General features: G+C 42.4%; 1 pseudogene; it reads left to right on the forward strand.

Moving 5' to 3' along the window:
- Positions 1-3,242: 3,242 nt before the first annotated feature.
- Positions 3,243-6,090, forward strand: LOC143630257 (pentatricopeptide repeat-containing protein At3g57430, chloroplastic pseudogene; annotated as a pseudogene).
- Positions 6,091-23,005: the final 16,915 nt, after the last annotated feature.

The following is a 23,005-nucleotide window of genomic DNA, read 5'->3' on the forward strand; positions in this document are numbered from 1 at the left end:
CGTGTAATACACGGGTTTCTAAAGCCAGTATATTATATTCCAAAAAAAAATTACCAAAACACTACAATAAGTTAATGACCACAACCCCTCTATAATACCAACACATAAACAACTAGTAAACTCGAACCATGATCCTCGACTAGATCAACCGGTTAAACCAAAAGTCAACACGCCTTCCATGGTTAATTCTTGTTGAGTTTCATGTACAACTTCAAACATAATATCATTTTCATCCAATAAAGTGTTGATCCATCATCAACGTTTCGCTCTATCCTTTCTCACAAGAGGATCTAGTGCCCGTGACCTGTGGGTTGACCGCAATGCCAGTTAACTTGTTCAATAACCTCGTTGACCAAATCTTTTTCGAATGAGAAGGCTAGAATCTCCGTGGAGATTAATGTCATACGCGAATGTAAACTAACCAACACTTCCTTAACATAATCATGCAGAAGTTTTCTGATTTGCAATCGACATGGTTTTGTTATGTAATTTTCTTGGTTTTATTCTAAAGCATACTCACCAAACTCGGCAACTACTTGCTCTCCCATCAAGTGAAATCTCACAACACTTGTCCATGTATTTTACTTCAGCTCGATTTTCATCGCTTCTACAAACTTTGTATGCACCCAAATTTTACATACAACATTCAAAAATATTTAAAAAGTTCACCCAATGTGAATAAACCAAAACAAACAACAAACATAGATAGGTATATATTATAATCATACTTTAAGAAATTAATTTGGTACATACATATTAGGTGGACAAATTTTGGTTAAACAAGTGAACAACCCAATAAAACAAAACCAATTACCATTACCCGAACCTCAAACAACCCTTAACATGTTGAAATATACGTAACAAATAATAAAAACATTACATTAACATTAGAGATAGTTGAGATAAACATTATGCACTAATGTTGAACAAACAAATATGTTCCAAAAAGTTTATCTCAATAGCAACACTAGAGCTTCATGGCATGATTGTATGATTTTATTATATAACGAGTGCATGTAAAGACATTTCTACAAAGTCTTTACAAGACATTTAACAGGTGATATTATGACAACTGAACGGGTGAGGCTGTTGTTGTTTTGAACACTGGTCTGAAGACAGAATTCATACGAGTCATCGATCCGATGTGGCTCGTTAACTTATCAGAGACTGACAAGGACGTGATGTTCAAGAACAAGATTTTGTTTGCTGATGCTAAAGATTATGAATACGCTATGAAATTCCAACGCGTTGTTCGTGTTTGTCATGCGTTCGGGGTTCGTAGTTGCGCTGATTGGAAGACGAAGCAGTTCAACTAAGTTAAAGAAAAAGAGCACGAGACGAGGGGGAGTTTGTTAGTGCATCGTTTTGGTCGTCTCGGTTCTTTGTATTTGTGTAATTTATTATTATTAATGTAAAGGTCATTTTGGTAATTACTAGTCCCATTCGTTATGTTTAATTAGCTCATTCGTTAAGGATGTTTAACGAATGATGCTATACGTTATAGATCTTATCCATTCGTTAAGGATGTCTAACGAATGGAGCTAATCGTTATTGTTTCGTATCCATCCGTCATGGAATGTTGACGAATGAGGTATAGCGAATGAGTCATTCGCTATACTCATTAAGTTATGTACAAAATGAAGACGAGTGAGACAATTCATTACGGGCTGTGTAACGAATGGCCTTCATCTTCTATATATAGGCTGTTAGCCTACATAATTTAACAAGTGTTCTAATTATCGTTTTGCAAGCCGTTACTCTGTCAATTTACTCTCTCACACTAAACACTTCGTTCAATCTAGCATATCTATCACCACACATATCTATAATTTAAAACCCTGTAGTTATCAACTACACCCCTGGCTCCCCTCTCTTCAATTATAAAACAAAAGGTGTAGTCCATTCCAGCCACCAGTTTCTTCTCTCCTTGATCCGTCCCTCCACTAGGTTTGTATAATTCGGTTTTAGTAAATTCGTTTGATTTTTGATCTACTCTTTTTGTGTGTTTGTATGTGAATTTTTCTATTGTTCTATATTTTAATCCTTAATGGGCTAATAATTAGCTATGGGTGAAATTGAACTTTGTTCAACGATGTGTGAATTAGCATATGTATAATTATATTTCATCAAAGTAGATTTTGATTTTTCATAAATCTCATATAAAAAACCATGATTTTTGGGTTGGAAAGCTAAACAGAATTGGTAGAGTTCTTGTAGAAAATACAATTATAGTTGTGTATTTTGTAACAGTCAAAGTAGGGGATTATTGTGGTTAAGTATGTTAGTTAAATTGGTAATATTTTCTGCTAGTAAGATTTACAATTAAGTTTTGTACATTGTGCCCAACTATAAAATCTCAAGTGCATTCTGTTCACTTTATCTAGAGATTTACTTTGACAACCAAACTGAATTGACTATCATATATTCATATTCCAAATCGTTTGACTTATAAAGTAGTTTTCAATTTCAGCATCCAATATGGGATTTGCTCTTCATCTGTTGACTTAGACCTGCATCTGATTATTATTATCCTTACTTTCAATAAATGTAAGGCCCATTTTGATCAATTTTCCCTTTTCTTTTTTTTTCTTACCATATCTAATTCTTATAACTTTATTTTCTATGGATAAGGTTAAAATATAAAGGGCAACAAAATAATAAATATAAGAAGGAATTTAATCCATTGCTCTTATATTTTTTAACAATAGAGATTAATTCAAGAGGAAAAAATTGACGGGAGTGACATAAAGATAATAACCCACTTTTGTTGACTTTCTCTCTCTACGTGCAAGGCATATGTTAATTCCCGCATAATTTTAAATCGTCCATAATTTTTCATACAACATTTTTTTGTTAAAAAAAATTCACCACAATAACAAAAGTTCATATTGTAAGCTTATTTTTAAAGCGTTCATAACACGTTTTTATCTTTAATAGGAGTATCATATTGTTATATAAACAAATTAGCAGGTTTTTATATATTGTGTTATTAGTTGTTCATTTTGTTTTATAATTGAGTTTTTCTACGCATTGTGCTATATATTTTGGTCATTGTATTTTTCAATTGATATTCATAATTATAATAATTAAAGCAAAAATTACATCATTGTGTCATTTCGTTCTTCATCGTGTCTTTGTGATCGTCATTTGTCTTTCTACTTATCAGTTTGTTTTATTATATGTGTAACAAGTTCATTATCTTTTATTGATTACTCAACCCTGTTTGTTTTCCATATCCACAACAAATATGTTTTTGAGGCCATAATCATAATCTTCTTCTTCTTCAATGTCCACAGTAACACTCTGTCACTCTCCACAAATTCACCACCACAAACAACCACCAAAACCCATTCTCAATATAAGCTTCACCTCCAATTCACGCTCATACTCCTCATGGCTCGAGCAACTTCGATCCCACACCCGTTCCAACAGCTTCCACGAAGCCATTTCCGTCTACATCGACATGACAGCCTCCGGTCACCACCCGGACAATTTCGCTTTACCCGCAGTTTTAAAAGCCACAACCGAAACCCACAACCTGAGTTTGGGTCACCAGATTCATGGAGCTGTCATTAAACATGGGTATGATCAATCCTCGGTGACGGTTGCGAATACGGTGATGAATTTGTACGGGAAATGTGGGTCTCTTGATGATGCACTCAAGGTGTTTGATAAAATGCCTCAGAGAGATCAAGTTTCATGGAACACTTTAATTGCCTCGTTATGTTGGTTGGAGGAATGGGAGCTTGCGTTGGATATGTTTAGGCGAATGCAGTTAGATCGAACTGTACCGAATTCGTTCACGTTGGTCAGTGTGGCGGTTGCTTGTTCGAATTTGGAAACTCGGCGCGGTGCCATGCTAGGAAAGCAAGTTCATGGTTACGCGTTGAAAACGGGTGAAAGTATGAGTTTTACGGATAATTCTTTGATGAATATGTATGCGAAACTCGGAAGGATTAATGATTCTGTGTCGATATTTGAAATCTTTAGTTGTAGAAACTTGGTTTCTTGGAACACGATGATAAGCTCGTTGTCGCAGAAAGATAACTTTGAGGATGCAATGGCGGTGTTTCGGGTGATGATTCGTGAAGGGATGAAGCCCGATGGAGTTACGCTTTCAAGCGTGCTTCCTGCTTGCTCTCATTTGGAGTTGCTTAATAATGGGAAGGAGATTCACGCTTACACGTTAAGAAACACGCATTTGATAGAAAACTCATACGTGTGTAGCGCGTTAGTTGATATGTATTGTAACTGTAGAGAGGTTACGAGTGGTTTTAGGGTATTTGATGGGCTTGTGAATCGAAGTCTTGCAAATTGGAATGCAATGCTTGCTGGTTACACGCAAAACGGATTTTACAAAGAAGCATTGGTTGTTTTTCTTGAAATGATTGAGTTTTCGGGTCTTTTTCCGAATCCTACAACTATGGCGAGTGTAATCCCCGCTTCTACGCACTGTGAAGGGTTTCTTGATAAAGAAGGCGTGCACGGTTATGTTGTGAAATTAGGATTTTCAGAAGACGCGTATGTTCAAAATGCATTGATGGATTTGTATTCTAGAATGGGAAAAGTTGATGTTTCAAGAAACATATTTGATGGTATGAAGGTTAAAGATACGGTTTCGTGGAATACGATGATTACCGGATATGTGGTTTGCGGGTGTCACGAACACGCATTGGATCTGTTGCATAAAATGACAGAAAGAGATGAAGCAAACGCGTGTAAACCGAATTCGATAACATTAATGACAGTTCTTCCAGGATGTGCAGCATTAGCAGCTTTAGCTAAGGGGAAAGAGATCCATGGTTATGCTGTTAGACACCTGTTGGCATATGATGTGGCAGTAGGAAGTGCATTAACAGACATGTATGCAAAATGTGGCTGTTTGAACTTCGCACGTCACGTTTTTTATAATATGCCTGTGAGGAATGTGATTACTTGGAATGTTATGTTCATGGCTTACGGTATGCATGGGCGAGGAGATCTCGCCATGTCACTGTTTGACCACATGGTGGATGAAGTCAAACCAAGCGAGGTCACGTTTATTTCACTTTTTGCGGCGTGTAGTCACTCAGGAATGGTAACCGAGGGTCAAAGTTTGTTCGACAGAATGAAAGACGAGTTTGGTGTTAACCCGACTGAGGATCACTACGGGTGTGTGGTTGACTTGCTTGGTCGAGCTGGGCGGTTAACCGAAGCTTATGACCTCATAAACAGCATGCCTTCACAGTTTAACAAAGTGGGTGCTTATAGTAGCTTACTTGGCGCGTGTTGGATTCACCAAGACGTTGAACTTGGTGAGATTGCAGCCCGTTATCTGTTTGAAACCGAGCCAGATGTTGCAAGCCATTATGTGCTTCTTTCAAACATCTACTCATCTGTTGGATTATGGGAAAAGGCAAATGAAACAAGGAAAGTTATGATCAGAAACGGGGTTAAAAAAGAGCCCGGTTGCAGTTGGATTGAGTTTGATGATGAGGTTCACAAATTTGTGTCGGGTGATTTTAACCACCCGCAAAGCGAGAAGCTTTACGAGTTTCTTGAAACATTAGTGGAAAGGTTGAGACTTGAAGGTTATGTTTCTGATACATCATGTGTTCTTCATAATGTGAATGAGGAGGAGAAGGAGAGTTTGTTGTGTGGGCACAGTGAGCGGTTAGCTATCGCGTTTGGGTTGATAAACCTGCCACCTGGCGTTCCGGTTCGGGTGGCGAAGAATCTTAGGGTCTGTAATGACTGTCATTCTGCAACGAAGTTTATTTCTAAGGTTGTTGAGAGGGAGATTATTGTTAGGGATGTCAGAAGATTTCATTATTTTAAAGATGGGAAATGCTCTTGTGGGGATTATTGGTGAGATTAGCACAAATCTTTGTACACTAAGGTACTATAAAAGATTGTAAAGTGTACTTTGTTAGCATGTATTAATCAAATCTAGTCATTATAAATGGCTGATGATAGGTATACTTTTTGTCACTAAAAAGTTTGGTTATTTATTATGTAATGAACAAGCTGATTGCATATCAATTTCTCTTCTTAATTATACAAATCAATTTACAAGTTTCGAAATGTTGAAAATTGCGAGAATTATATGTAATCTTTTCCAGTTTACAAAAGAGTATTTGGCTAAGTGGTATTTGGTGGTGTAATAGGTGCTCCATTCTTTTGGAGGTTGAGGGTTCAAATCCCATAACAGAAGGGTTAGGTGAATTTACGAGTAGAATATTATTCTTTTTAAAATCTTGTACTATTTATTATATAAATTGACTAGAATGTATGTAGTCATTAATTTTAGATTTTTTTTAGATACAATAGTTGGTCATTTATCTACACGAGACGTTGTGTTTTTTAGTTAGCGTCGCTTAAATTCGTCACGATACGAAACTAAATTTAAAACTCAATTTCCTCAAATTATTATACTTAAAAAAACTTAAAAAAAAAGAATCTATACTGAAAGGACTTTCCAAAAATCCAAACAATAAATAGTTAAAAAAATGATGGATATGTACAGAGACTAAGAGGATTCGAACCCTTGCAATCTAACACCAAAGAAGATAACAAAACACGCCTAAGCAAACACACTATCAGTATCTAACTTATTTCAAAGATGAACTAAAATCATAAATACTAAAATAGTTGGTTTCCAAAAAGGAGTTTTGGCACCAACATTTGATATCTATCTATACTAGGTAGCAAATCCACCGCAACCGAGCACAAATTCGGTTGGTATCGATCAGTTAGGTTTGTACTGTTATAGTAAACACCCAGAACACTCGTATAGCATATGATACGAAAATACTTTAACACATTTAAAACAACGTTTATTCGATCGGTAAAACACGGTTGTTGTAGTGGCGAGTCAACACGAATTTTGTCAGTGTCGGCTACATTTATTACGGTTCAGGACTAAATCCAAAAAATAGTTTTGTCAAGTTAACATATTTACAATAACATGTGTGCGTTACGCTGACGAGTCGACGTGAATTCGACGATATTAGTTAAGTTCATTACGGGTACAAGAATCAAACCTAAAAAATAATTTCATCATATTTAAAAATAATAAATAAATAAAACATACTAAAAAGACAAATACAAGAAATACAACACGCATTAAAAAAACTAAGAAAAACAAAAAACAAAAAAAATTGTTGCCTTGCAGAGGCTCGAACTCGGGAAGAGGGCAAAAAACAAGAATGGAACCCAAGTTGTTTGAAATGGTTGTCGTAGCCATTGAACCAAGTGAGGAAATTGTGAAAACCTTTGAAAGTAGATTTATAAAAGGTTAAACTAATAGATTTATAAAGTTTTTGTGACATCAAGTCATCAACCATTGCTTTTTATCTATATATATATATAATATATAATTTATTTATGCATATCTGTCACAAATATAAAAAGTTGATTATGTTTAAATAAGTTTATCAAAATTTTATATCAATAAGTTAGTTAATATTTTTATAAGTACTTTCATTTGGTATAAAAATTTTAATTGATATGAAAATAAATTTAAAAAGTTGTGCTGATATGAAAAGTTGTTAGACTTTCTTAATTTCTTTCATCTCAACAGATCGACAAATTGGATGATTTGTGTTTTAGTTTAAAGGATATTCAAATCTTTAAATGTGGTCAGTCTTGTCAAAATAAGCGTTTATTTTATTTAATACGAAAACTTTAGGTACATTATGAATGCATGATGCATGGCCGAAATTGAGCCACAAGATGGGTTGCCATGAAAGCAAAAGAGGTTGTGTGGGAGACATTTTAATGGAAATATTTATTATGTCAAGTCGTTCTCGTGAATAATATTTTCATAAAAGAAATTTTTACGTATTTCCCCTACTTAACACCTAATAATTACATATTTTCCCAACTCAAAACAAATAATTACATATTTCCTCTTTTCTTATTAAATTACCAATATAACCCTTGTTACAACTAATAAATATAATTAACTAGTAGCTCACTCGACGCGTTGCGCTGGGGCAGGTATGTAAAACCCAAGCGTTGTCAGTCACAAGTGTTGATACGGTAAGTCAACATGAATTGATCGTTTTTGGTTACGTGCGTTATGATTGAAACTAAAACAAAAAAAATATATAAAAATTGAGGTGGCTCAATGGGGTTTCCGGTCGGTAAAAGTCGAGCGTTGGTAAAACCCAGCGTTGTCAATCCCCGGCGTTGAGACTGTGAGTCGACACAAATTCGGTTGGTCTTCGTCTCGCTTGTTACATATCATAACTAAATAAAAACAAATTTGGCACTATGTTGGTTTTCGTTACGAACTGAAACTAAAACCCAATCAAAAATATATCAAAACAAGATGGTTTTCATCATATTTGGCACTATGTTGGTTTTCGCTTGTTATTTGACAAGGACTTCACTTCAGATCTGAAAAACGAGACTTTGGTGGTGGTCGTAGGAGATGAGATCAAATGGTAAACAAGATGGTTGTGAACTGCTTGTGGTGGGTATCTATGGTGAAACTGTGAAAGATCGGAAATATGGCTCGTCGGAGAAGATGAAAAGGGCGAGGGTGGGGCTGCCATGTGAGGAAGAAGAAAGATCCGTTCATATTTTCTTGCTTTTGTATTCTTACTTTCTGAAGAGGTAGGTCCCAGCAGAGCCCAGTTGGACCCACAAGACTCACCTTGAACAGGGACGTCTGCGCAATGACCAACTGCTCCAGCAGGACCCACCATGCTCAAAGAACCTTACGCGCAGTACGCCAGCTGTACCCGCAGGGAAAGCCTCCCAATGGTGAAGTACCCCGCCTGTTCCCGCAGCTGCGGATACAAGCCATCAGGGAAGGCTACCCGCACTAACAGCAAGGCTACACGCACAAGGCATTAGCTACTTCAGTAGTCACATGAAGGAATGAGCAAGGCGGGAATACTCCCGCCTAAATGAGCCAGTCCGTATGCTTCTGGAAGGTCTTTCGTACTATACCTACTAAGGTATGGGCGGAACAGAAAATTTGACCAGAGCAGCCCATGAACCAATCACAGGGTGACAGCTCACCGACAACAATACGAGGAGGAGCACCCTCTAGTACTGTTTGTCACTACTAGCCGCTGCCTACTCACCAACCCTTACGATGGGACGTGCACAGCCTACAGTTGGTGGAACAGTGCGTAGCCGGCAGTAAAGGAACAGTATACAGCCGACCTTTACTGTTGGCCGTAGCCTACCCACCAACCAGCATGGCCTGTGCGTAGTCCACTGTTGGTGGAACAGGAATACTATTCAGCCGGCTGTACCTTCTAGGAAACCTACCTTCGGCTATAAATACTCCAACACCTTGGAATGGTAAGATCATCTGATATCTCAATCTTATCTAGCAATCTCTTAATATACACTTATATTCAGAGCAACCTAGTCTGATTCTCACGCCGGAGGGTGGTCACAAGGAGGAACCCCCCCTTCTCAGTGACGAGCTTACGGTGTCTGTTTTGCAGGTCCCCTGAAGAACAACTCTCTGCTAGACCTCATCCTCGTGGGAAACATTACTTAACCCCTAGAATATCTATAATCTGTCCAGGGTTCACTTAGTGTTTCTTCATTGGCGCCATCCGTGCATAAAGGCTAGAACTAATTCTTAGTTTTTTCAAAGTTTCTGAAGAAATGGTTAACGTTACTCCGGTCCCAAGACCAGTAAGTGACCAAGAAACCCCGGTGACCACAACCCCAGTAACTGGGAACACCGGCGGTTATACAAATCTTACGAACACTACCCCGGCTACCCAAGCCGGGGTAAGTGCAGTAAATATTCCACTGGGGTTCACTGAGGCCCAGTTGGAAAAACGAACGAGGGTCCCTCGCCAAACACTAGATCAAGTGAAGGCGTGGGCCGAAGCACGTCAGAGAGAGTTCCAAGCTGAATTGGATGAACGCTTGCGTTCAGTTCAACAGGCTGACGAATTCGGCAGTACTCGCCAACATCTCAATATGAACAGTGAGTGCGAGTACTCAGACGACGAGAGGGAAGAATCCGATACCGACGCAAACCCTCGCCATAAGGCGAAAGGGAAGCGTAAGGAAACGGACTTCCAACCAAAAAGGAATTTTGGGGAAGCTTTTAAACCAACAAATGCGGAGAGAAACCAGCGTGACTTCTCCAAAACCTTTAGACCAACTGCTACAAATGCAGGAAAGTCAAAGTTCGCAAGGGACATTGCGGAAGCAATCGCCCCGAGAAGTGCCAAACAAATGTCCAACATTGGCACTTATGATGGTCTATCCGACCCAGACGACCACTTGAACAGATTTATTGCGGGGGCAACCATCAGTAACTGGACGGAACCCACGTGGTGTTATATGTTCCAGATGACTCTGGTTGGAGCGGCCAGGGCATGGTTCGACCGTTTACCGGTCCACCACATTTATGATTGGGCGGACTTTCAGAATAAGTTCAGCCAGCACTTCAGCCAGCAGAGGAAATATACTGAAGAACAGTGGACGATCCTCAACTGCGTTAGAGAGGAGGATGAATCTTTACTAGACTTCATCACCCGCTTCAACTCCAAAAAGCTAAGTCTCGGCAACATAAGTGAAGATCTTGTTCGCGCCGCTTTCATCCAAGGCGCGGAATACCCAGAGCTTATCCGCACATTGACGGGTAAGGATGGCATGCCATCAACATGGGATGCCATCATGACGGCGGCAAAGCGCTTTGCCGAGACGAAGAAGCAACTGGGAAGGGATCTTCCCCAGAGTACACACCTCTACACGCAGAGGACAAGAGAGAACAATGTTCGGATCGCCCGGCAGAACAAAAAGAGGAAGCTAGGTATCTGGCAGTCAAGGGTAAACTTTGACACCTCATCCAGCTCTCACCCTCTTGTTGGTGGAAGAAATCACACACACCCTTCAAGCCAAAAGCACCGGCGGACGCCACTCACCAAAAGCGTCACGGAGATATTTGCCACTGAAAAGCTACCATGGCCAAAGGCTCCAATGATCCGGCAGCGGCCTAATGCGGATCAGAGTAAATCCTGTGACTTCCACGGGACAAAAGGTCATAGTACGGAAGAGTGTACATCCTTGAAGGATATTATTGAAGCATTCGTCAAGGATGGAAGACTGGCACACCTGGTGGCATCAATCAAGAAGGGAGGAAGAAACGACAACCGGTACCGAGGCAACGGACGAAAGCCCGTTGACATCAGCATCAACATGGTTCATGGTAAGATCAGAGGAAGAAAAAGGCGAACGACAGAACCATGTGCGTGGAAGGAAGCTGAAGTGCGCTTCCCGCGAGTGCCAGGAGGACCCAGCAAAGAAGGCCCTATCGTCATCAAAAGCCAGCTGGGGCACTACATCACTTCTCGCACTCTTGCTGACAACGGCGCCTCGTCAACGGTGATGTACAGGCAGTTCTTTGACAAGCTAGATGACGAAGACAAGGAACGCCTGGAAACGATCTGCGCCTCGATGGAAGGGTTTGATGGCAGCACAAACACCCCCTAGGTATCCTATCGTTCCCCGTCACTCTTACGGATGGGAAACACTCCCGCACAGAAGATGTGGACTTTGTCGTGATGAGGAAGCCACACCACACATACGACATTCTCTTCGGGAGAGACGGGATGGCAAGATTCAACGCCGTGGTATGCTCAGTCCACGGCATGATGGGATGGCCAACAGCTGAGGGTGTAGCGATGATCACCGGCATTCCCCAGGTATGCATCGCATCTGTCTCATCTAAACCCAAACCAAAGATGGCTAAACCAACCATCACTGAACCAGAAAGATGGGCCTTCAATGGCAAGTACCCTGACCAGGCCGTCACCATTGGCCCGACAATTGTTGATCCCACACGCACCCTACTCAAGCGCTTATTACAAAAATACGCTGACATCTTCGCGTGGACACCAGCTGACATGACTGGTGTACCCCGAAGTAAGGCAGAGCATAAGCTCAAATGCGATCCGGCTGTTACGCCGATCGTACAAAAGCGCAGAGTAATGGGGCCAGAACAAACTAACGCGTGTAGAACCCAAGTCAAGGAACTCCTTGACGCAGGCATCGTACGCGTTAGTAGATATCAAACTTGGGTTGCAAATCCCGTTATGGTACCGAAGAATAACAAACAATGGCGCATGTGCATAGATTTCAAGGACTTGAACAAAGCATGCCCCAAAGATTGTTATCCGTTACCCGAAATTGATCTTAAGGTGGACTCGTTGGCACCGTTCCGCCTTAAATGCTTCCTGGACGCGTATAAGGGGTACCATCAAATCCACATGGCCGTTGATGATCAGGACAAAACCGCATTTCGGACGCCCGATGGCACATTTTGTTACCAAGTGATGCCATTCGGACTTAAGAATGCCGGGTCCACATACCAACGCCTGATGGACAACCAGTTTCATGCCCAAATTGGGAGGAACTTGGAAGTCTACATGGACGACTTGGTCATCAAAAGCCCTGACCCAGAAGCGATGTTGAAAGACATCGAAGAGACTTTCAACACGCTCAGGAAGATAAACATGAAGCTCAACCCGAGCAAGTGTGCCTTTGGAATGGAAGAAGGGAAGTTCTTGGGGGTCATCGTCACTAAAGATGGCTTTAGAGCGAACCCTGAAAAGGTCGAAGCCATTATCAAAATGGAATCACCTACTACCATCAAACAGGCTCAGACACTGAATGGACGACTAGTGGCACTTAATCGCTTTTTGGCAAACCACGCAGAAAAGTCGTTTCCTTTCGTGTCAACGTTGAGAAACTGTTTAAAGAAAACGCACTTCCGCTTGACACCAGAAGCGGAAGCAGCTTTTCAGGAGATTCGGTCACGCTTGATCGAACTCCCAACGCTCACAGCGCCCAAAGCGGGAGAGGAGTTAATCCTATACCTTTCCGCAACAGATAGAGCAACCGGGGCAGTCCTGCTAGTAGAGCGAAAAGGCATCCAGATGCCAATCTATTATGTCAGCCGTATCCTAACAGACGTAGAAACCCGGTACTCTACCCTCGAAAAATTAGTCTTAGCACTTATACATGCTTCACGCAGGTTAAGACGATATTTCCAGGGTCACCCAATCACCATTCTCTCCAACTTCAAACTTGCAAACGTTCTAGGCAAACCCGAGTTATCGGGACGCCTAGCCAAATGGGCAATTGAGTTGGGGGAATACGCGATAAAGTATAAGCCAAGACCAGCCATAAAAGGGCAGGTTCTGGCCGACTTTATTGCAGAAGTGCCTGCATCGCGGGAAAAAGAGTGCCAGGAAGAGGCTCAACCCTCTCCAGCACAAGACATCAATGACGTCTGGCGACTCTACACTGATGGAGCAGCCAGTAACGAGGGTTCAGGCGCAGGGCTGAAACTAACCAACCCAGCAGGCCAAGAATACACTTACGCTATTCGACTGGATTTTCCAAGTACGAATAACGAAGCCGAGTATGAGGCATTCTTGGCTGGGCTGAGAATTGCGCGTAAGATGGGGGTGAAAAACTTGGAAGCCCACGTGGATTCCATGTTGGTAGCCAATCAAATCAACGGGACGTACACGGCCGTGAACGACACAATGGCCCTGTACCTAGCACAAGCAAAATCCCTTATGCGCGATTTCAACGACTGCAAAGTCATACACGTCAAGCGAAGTGAAAACAAATCTGCGGATGCGTTAAGCAAGCTTGCATCATTAGCCTTCACCCACTTAGGAAAAGATATCCGCATTGAACTCCTCGAGGCACCTTCGGTCCCGCACAAGGAAATTTGTGTCATCCAAACCGGCACGGAAACGTGGATGACACCAATAATAAAATACCTTGCGGCAGGTACACTACCAGAATCAAAAACACAGACAAGAAAACTACGCTGTAAAGCACTAAATTATCAACTCATCAATGACATCCTTTACAGACGTAACTTTCTTGGCCCACTCTTAAGATGCGTGGACAACCAAGATGCTGACTACCTCCTAAGGGAAGTACACGAAGGCATCTGTGGAGTACACGCAGGTCCCCGCGCTGTTGTAGCTAAGCTAAACAACGCGGGATACTTTTGGCCGGGGATGCATACGGATGCACTGGCATACATCAGGAAATGCAGGTCTTGCCAGCTTTACGCACCCAACACGCACCGCCCGAAGAATGAACTTGTTCCAGTCACTTCTTCATGGCCATTTCAGAAGTGGGCCATCGATGTGACAGGCCCATTTCCTGCAGCAGCAGGAAATGTTCAGTTCTTAGTGGTAGCCATCGACTACTTCACCAAGTGGATAGAAGCAAAACCCTTAGCCCAAACAACCGCAAAACATATCAAAAAATTTATTGGGGAATTTGTTATTTGTCGTTTTGGACTTCCACAGAATTTGGTGAGCGATAACGGCACCAACTTTGCTGACAAGAAGCTACAACAGTGGCTCAAAGAACTTCAAATCACCCACACCTTTACCTCAGTGGCACACCCGCAAGGTAATGGTGAGGTAGAAAGAGCAAATAAGAGCATCGTCGAAGGCATCAAGAAAAGACTCTTGGAACACAGATCCGGCTGGGTGGACGAGCTTCCGCACGTCCTTTGGGCAAACAGAACGCTGAAGAAGGCCAGTACGGGAGAAACCCCGTTCAGCCTCACTTATGGCACGGAAGCCATGGTCCCGGTCGAAATTGGTTTACCCTCACCAAGGGTCTTGATTCAGCCAGAAGACAATGATGCTGAAAGACGGTTGGACCTTATGCTAACCGAGGAACGCAGAGACTTAGCCGCAGTGCGTGAAGAGAACTACAAGCGACAAATGCAAAAATACTACAACACGCGGGTAAAACTCTGCAACTTCAAAGTAGGAGACTACATACTGCGTAACAACGAGGCTTCGAACCAAGAATGCCCAGGAAAGTTGGCCCCGGTCTGGGAAGGGCCATACATCATCAAAGAAGTCCTGGGAAAGGGCGCATACCGGCTCGAAAGGCTCGATGGCACTCCCATCCCAAGAACATGGAATGGAGCTCAATTACGCAAATGTTATATGTAGATCAATTCCAAACTTGTAAAGAAAAGGCCTAGAGCCACTTCTAATGGAAATGATTCTCCTTTCACAATGTGTTGATAGCCTTACCTTTATACTTATGAACTTCCCACACTATTGTGCCGGTATTCACCGCATAAATGGGGGAAGAAGTAAGTCGTTACGTGTGGAAGGCGGCAAAACCCGCATAAACACAACGCTAAAAATCTTAAAGTTTTAAGGAAAACCTACACGAAGGTCAGATGTAAGTAAAGTTTAGCCATCCTTGTAAGTGCAAGTGACGGTCTTACCCGCACAATCACGAACAAGGAAGCAAAACTTCAACCTATCATCTACCACGTTCAAAGGTTAACTTATTCTGAACACTTAAAAAATTTCAAAGGAAAAAATGAGGAAAACTTCCACGCAGGTCAGATATAAGTAAAGTTAAGCCATCCTACTAAGTGTAAGTGACGGTCATACCCGCACAATCATGAAAGAGGAAGCGAAACAAACTTATAATTTACCACGTTAAAAAGTTAACTTATCTAAGTACTAAAGAAATTGCTAAGTTAGATCAAAACATGCGTAAAATAAACAAGGCAAAGAACAAACACAATCTTTATTTCATCAAAGTTCAAATATTACAAAGAACTATACAAAAGCAAAAATCTACGCTAGTGGTGGAAAGGGATCTTCAGAATCAAGCTTCAGGACCACTTCCACTTGGACCCGCTCCATCAGTAGAGCGTGGTGGTTCAAGGAAAGCTCTAAGGATAGCAAGCCCATCATCAGCAGCAGCGACTTCGTTCACCTTCTCCACCACCGGATGCGGGAAGGCGGCATACTGATTCACTGCTTGGTCGTAAACAGCTTCAGTATCAACATTGTACAAAGGGAAGTTGGAAGGCGGGATGCCTTTCTCAACGAACCCTAGACCAAGCAGGAAGCCGGCCTTTTCCCCATCCTCATGAGAAGCGTTGGGGGCTGCGCTCATAGCATCGTCATAAGACGTCTCTAAGAAGACCCGATGCACAACCTACAAGAAAATATACAAGTATCAGAACCCTTTCTATTTACAAAGAAAAGCGTAAAGACATGAAAGCTTACCTGAGACAACGCTTCTCGAAGAAGCCATTCCTTGGCAACCAGAGCTTCTTGGAGGGCAGCTTGAGTTTCGTTACGGGCGCGTTCGGCTTCACTCTTGTTGAGGTTGGCAAGCAACACTTCCTTTGCAGCAGCCTCTTCGACGCCCTTTAACTTCCGCTCAGTATGGTCAAGCACCCCCTCTGGTCCAAGATCTCCTGGAGCTTTTTGGCGTCTTCCATCGCCAAGGCATCATGAGCCTGCTGGAGAGCCTCTAATCTGGCTTTAAGCTCTTCATTCTCCACGCGTAGAGGCTCAGCAACGGCTTCAGCCTTGGTGGCCCTCTCGGTTGCGTTCCTCGCAGTTTCCTTAGCCAGCCGAAGCTGTTCATTAACAGCTTGGGCAGCCTTGGAACGGGCCTCGAGTCGAGCCTGAACTTCAACCTCGAGGGCCTTGAAGGCCTTCTCCTTTTCCGCAGCCACTGCGGAAAGACTTTGGTTCTCCTCCCGGACAGCCCGCGCCTGAGCCACTTCTTTAAGGCGAGCCGCTTTTAACTTGTCGTTTTCACGACAAAGCAGCTCGACGCGCGGCTGCATCCGGGCCAGGAGAACCCGAAGCTCATTGGTTAGCCTACCCTCCTGGTAGCTAGCCATGGCTTCCCCCAACGCACCACTGGGAGCAGCGTGACGAGCCCATTCCACGCACTCCACAGGGGTGCGAAGGGTTGTTCCTCGGCGAATGTTCCATCGTGGAACATACACTTCATTGGAATCCGACACTGCAAAAAACATAAAGCAGTTAGGAAAAGAAGATAAAAAAATATATGAAAAGGGCCAAAAGAACCCTACGCACCTGTAGGGTCAATAACAGGCCGATAGCCGCCGAACCCATCACCTGAACCCAAGGGAAATCCATCCAAGAGGTCAGGCAGATGGGAAGGTGGCAGAGATTGGCGAGAAGCCCCATGCGTACCTGATGGATCGGCCGTCGTTGCCGATGACGGGGGCATGGTAGCAGCCGCCGCGGTCGCCGCCGCGGAATCCGCAGCAATAGTAACCGCCGGCTCGGTGAATGATGCTGTAAAAATCGCACTCACAGCCGGCGGTGACGTCATCTCAGCTGGAACAGTCGGCTCAAAGGAGTGAGCAACTGAACCAGCGGAAGCAGGCGCAGGCGCCTGGGTCGACGCCTCAGGTAGGCTGACCAAGCCTACCGTCATTGGCGGAGAGGTACTCCTCTGCGCTCCACCCTGGAATGCGTCAACATTCACGCCTGCGTAAAGAAGATAAGTGTTAAATGATAAAGCTATGAAGTTAAAAAACAAGAAGTTTGTACTTACGGGTTTTCTTGAGCCTAAAGGTACGGAGAGGCGGGGACGAACCCGATGGAGCCGGCCTCTTTGTGCCGGTTACCGTCGTCTTCTTGAGCTTTCCGGAGGTGACAGTCGCAGCCTCCGGAGCGGTGGTCTTATCACCACCGGGATTCCCCGCCACCTCTTCGCTCTCGGTCTCCGAATCAGACCGAGGCGCCGGATCGGCAGTGGAGGCCACCTCATTTCCCTTCCCGCCGGCAGCCTTCTTCTTCCTCACCAACGGAGGACCATCTGCGGATTCCTCATAAGAACATACGATTAGAGGAATTCCAGCAGAGGTTTCAACATTGAGGGGTCGAGGGTTGAAGAGCGCCTTACCTGGCCGCCTGGCGCTCAGGATCTCGTGGCCTAGCGGGTAGACCTCCACGAACCGATCCGCAGTTTGTTCTAGGATGGGCAACTCGTTCTCGTCTAGAGCACGAGTACCCATCCGAGCGGGACCGTCAGCCTCCCGCGGGTTCAGGAGCGACTGCAGGTCGTTCCCCTATGAAATAAACAGGAAAAAAGTTAGAAGAAATTCAGAATCAACAAAAAGAAACAAAGCATACCGTAAGGAACAGAGTTCGAACCGTATTCGAGGACGATCGGAACCTTTTGCGTATCCGCCGCCTTCCACACCCGGCTCATCCCCAACATCACCATCCCGGACTCCGCAAACCGGTAAACCGGAGATTGGACCCAGGAAATCCTCGAAAACCATTCCGCCTCCTCGTAGTTGGAGGCGTGAAGGCTGGGAAGAGCTTGCCCGTTCTTAAACTTCATGGCAAGGGGGATGGCGCGAGCGGATATGAAGAAGAACTCCCGCTTCCACGCGCGAAGACTGCGCTCGGTTGCGCAAATCTTCAAACCCTTAATCCGGGTTATCAACGTGTACCACCCCTGGATGCACCTCCAAGTGTAGAAGGTCATCAGGCGGTCAACATAGGGCTCAATACCCAGAATCCGGCACACCCACTCGAAGTGCCGAATCTTGGCAATCGCCATCGGGTGCAACTCGGTCAAATGAACACCGTGCCTCTCAAGGACACGGTAAACAAACTTTGTCAATGGGAACCTAAGATTCCCATAAACAAAGAATGCAGCATAAACCCCGATCTTGCCTCTGGGGACATCGTACACCGTCTGATGGGGTTCAGGAAACTCAGGCTCGAGAGACTCGAGCATGAACTTCCTGACGACGTACCGATACAGATCGCCAGGCAGAGCACACTGGCACTCGCCAGCAGTATTCTTGTCATCAGCTGTAGAATCGATATCACGAGACATCTTGTAAAAGAAGAAGAAAACGATTTCGGGAGAATGCTTGCCTGAAAAGGTGAGTATTCGCCGGAAATCGCTTAGAAGATGAAGAGAAGAGTGAAAGTGTGGATTACAAAGAACCCTCTCCCCCTTTATATACTAATCGCAATTAATGCGATGCATTTAATGCGGAAGAGAGAGAAATCGAAGGTGCAATGAAACTATGACACGTGGCAAAAAGCAAGCTGGCAACAGCTGTTGACAGGACGCATACCATTAATTTCGCGGCCACGCGCCCGAAAAATCAGGCCCACGCGCCTGAAAAAGCGTCTGGAATGACCATGTACTGTCACGTCACCATAACTTCCTGCACGTCCTGACACAGTCAGAAGAAACCGTCGCACGACGTTTCAGAGGTTTAGACTGTTCTTATCCTTCCACCAACTCTTCGAATTTCAAAATTCAAAATTCAAAAAGATTCAAAAGAAAGCGGGAAAATACCCCTTACCTTGGCAACCAAGTAACCATAAGACAGGTGCGGGTACAGTGTCAAGGCAAAACCCTTCACATACTTAGCACCCGCAGGGAATTGACGCCAGGAATACCTTGGAAGTAAAGTAACCGTAAGACAAGTGCGGGTACAATGTCAAGGCAAAACCCTTCACATACTTAGCACTCTGCAGGGAATTCAAACCAAGAAGGATCTTCTGGGCCATGCTTGCGGAAACGGGAATAACACCCCCGCATGACGGGAACGTCGAGAACTATATTGTTTGAAACTCCAAGATGGAATTGGTGGTTTTAGCATAATTGATCGCTATGTTGAAAACTACCAAGACCCCATGGAGAATCCACACAAGTGGGACTCAACGCTCCTGACGTGCGAGGAGGTTACAAACCTACCCGCTTCACACCCAAAGATCAAGCAGAAAAGTCGGGAATTTCTGCGTGACATCAGGAAAACCGCGGGAAGAATCACCACGGAAAACCTAAAAAGTAAACCCTTTTCAAAACCCCTAGCTAAGTCCAAAAGTTCACCTCACTTATTAATAATTCATGAGAAGAACATTGGACTGGGGGGACTTGAAGAGGTAGGTCCCAGCAGAGCCCAGTTGGACCCGCAAGACTCACCTTGAACAGGGACGTCTGCGCAATGACCAACTGCTCCAGCAGGACCCACCATGCTTAAAGAACCTTACGCGCAGTACGCCAGCTGTACCCGCAGGGAAAGCCTCCCAACGGTGAAGTACCCCGCCTGTTCCCGCAGCTGCGGTTACAAGCCATCAGGGAAGGCTACCCGCACTAACAGCAAGGCTACACGCACAAGGCATTAGCTACTTCAGTAGTCACATGAAGGAATGAGCAAGGCGGGAATACTCCCGCCTAAATGAGCCAGTCCGTATGCTTCTGGAAGGTCTTTCGTACTATACCTACTAAGGTATGGGCGGAACAGACAATTTGACCAGAGCAGCCCATGAACCAATCACAGGGTGACAGCTCACCGACAACAATACGAGGAGGAGCACCCTCTAGTACTGTTTGTCACTATTAGCCGCTGCCTACTCACCAACCCTTACGATGGGACGTGCACAGCCTACAGTTGGTGGAACAGTGCGTAGCCGGCAGTAAAGGAACAGTATACAGCCGACCTTTACTGTTGGCCGTAGCCTACCCACCAACCAGCATGGCCTATGCGTAGTCCACTGTTGGTGGAACAAGAATACTATTCAGCCGGCTGTACCTTCTAGGAAACCTACCTTCGGCTATAAATACTCCAACACCTTGGAATGGTAAGATCATCTGATATCTCAATCTTATCTAGCAATCTCTTAATATACACTTATATTCAGAGCAACCTAGTCTGATTCTCACGCCGGAGGGTGGTCACAAGGAGGAACCCCCCCTTCTCAGTGACGAGCTTACGGTGTCTGTTTTGCAGGTCCCCTGAAGAACAACTCTCTGCTAGACCTCATCCTCGTGGGAAACATTACTTAACCCCCAGATTATCTATAATCTGTCCAGGGTTCACTTAGTGTTTCTTCACTTTCGAATGCATATTTGAAGGAATTGGACTTCTTTATTTTGAAAGTTCTAAATATATTAATCAGAAGATTATATGATTCCTTTTATGAATGCTGGTCAGGTTTATATATATAATTAATCTCTATAGTTTTGTTGTTTTTTAGATAAAAGGGTAAAATAGTCAATTAATAAATTAATTTTAATGAAATGGATATATATGTAATATGTATGTTTTAAGAAAGGGAAATATGTAATTTACTTTTTTAAGTTGGGAATATATGTAATTAAGGAACTTAGGAAGGAGATATATGTAAATGCCCCTTGATAAAAAATGGTTTAGTGATTTAAAAATCCAACCCAATATTATGGTCTCAAAATCCAAGATTGAAAATGTATTCGTAAGCGCTAATAACTTTGATAAATCTTTTCTTTACAATATAGCTTAAAATATATGCAAACTTTCTTGTTAAAATAAAGCACGTTGTATGTCAAAGTATATACGAATGCATACATTGATACATAGTTGTATCATCATAGTTAACCATGTTATCCGTATACATTTGTATCATATCAGTTAAATAAAGAGTTGAATTCTAAGAAAAATATAAATCACTGAATCACATAAAAAGTTAAAATAAGCATGGCAATTTACCCCTATTTTCTTCTGCCTAATAAAACTAAGGTTTTAACTTAGTTGTAAAGAAAATTATTAAACATTCTTATGACCAATCAATAAGTAATGTAATGATATTAACACAAATTAGTAAACACCAAGAGTAGTAGCGATATTCGTGTAACATATGAAACAAATAACTTACATATTTAAAACAAAGCTTGTTCGGTCGGTAAATCACAAGCGTTGTATTTGGTCAGTATCGGCTATGTTACATTTCGAAGCTAAACCCAAAAAATAAATCTGTCAAGTTAACATTATTTAAAAAAAACATTGGCGTTACGAGGACTCGATGCAAATTATATTGGAGTTCATTACAAGTACGAGAAATAAACCTAAAAGATAAGTTCGTCATATTTAAAAGAAATAGTCAATTAAAACATAATTAAGAAAACCAAATCCTTGAACTTGGGCTACTTATATATCAAGAGTTAGGAAACACTCATCTACCATCAAACCAATTCAGCAATTTAAATAAATCTTAATAGTAAATACATAACTTTAAAAAACTTTTGTGACATTAAATTTCTTAATTATACTAATTTATAATAAGAAACATATATAAGTGAGAATAACATACACTCAAACATTAAATTAAATATTACATTTATCTTTTGTGCTCTTTTTATTTTGAGATGGGAGAGAAATAGCAAATCATCTTTTTCACCTCCTTTTTTTTTCATCTAACGTTTAACAAGGTGTTTATAACTTGGTACAAAATCAACCTGAATTTCGCATTTGTGTCCCGGGGTCTTTTTGAGCTTCACAATTTGGTACAAAAAATTGACTATCTCAAATATAACTCAAGGTGTTTTGGTTGCCATTTGTTGGTGCATTCATTTAACTAGAAATGAGTTGTCATGTGCTGGTGCGTTATGAGCCTCGACAATCTCTTGTAAAAGCAATAGGTTTAAAGAAAAATCAGCTTCTTGGCTCCGGTGTAATTTTAGCATGATGTAAATTGGTTGTGGTTATCTAACCTCTTTAGCGACGGTGTTAATAAAAGTCAACTTATATATTATATATTTAATGGACATTGTCATAAGAACTTATACTTTTGGAGTTTTTTTCCAAACTAGTGTTGATGAAAAACTATTTACCATTTTAATATTCTCTAAAAACTATTTGCTAAACTAGTGTTTTCCATTTATTTTCCATTAACCTCTTACTTTTACACAATGTTTTCAGACCCGGACGACTTACTGGGTCACAGGTCAGACCGACCCGGAAGGTCGGACCGGACATTGACCCGAATGATGTCATAAATAATATATTTATTTTTTATATATATTATCATTAGTGTTGATGGACTATTTAATATTTATTGAAATTTTGAAGGATAAAATATGTAAATTAGAGATAAGAATGGAATAAAACTGATGTTAGCATTATTTCTTGACCAAAATAATTACCATATTAAAGATATTTCAATATTTTCTCCCTACAACATGTTACTTTCTTTTCCCAACCCTACATAGGAGCCTTCATTATCTTCTTCTCTTTCTAACCCTAAGACCACCTGTAATGGTGCGTTAAGCCAGCGTTATGGCTCCAAAACGCGGGGGGAACACCGCCCTCCCGCGTTATGTTGAAGTTAAATTTGTAAGCGTTGTATATACAACGCTGAGAATGGCACGCGAATCAAAAAATGTTACCGTTGGGTTAATGGAG

The sequence above is a fragment of the Bidens hawaiensis genome, unplaced genomic scaffold, assembly GCF_021521415.1.
Source record: "Bidens hawaiensis isolate Kalapana, Puna unplaced genomic scaffold, B.hawaiensis_p1.1 tig00005588_1, whole genome shotgun sequence".
NCBI classification, from domain to species: Eukaryota; Viridiplantae; Streptophyta; class Magnoliopsida; order Asterales; family Asteraceae; genus Bidens; species Bidens hawaiensis.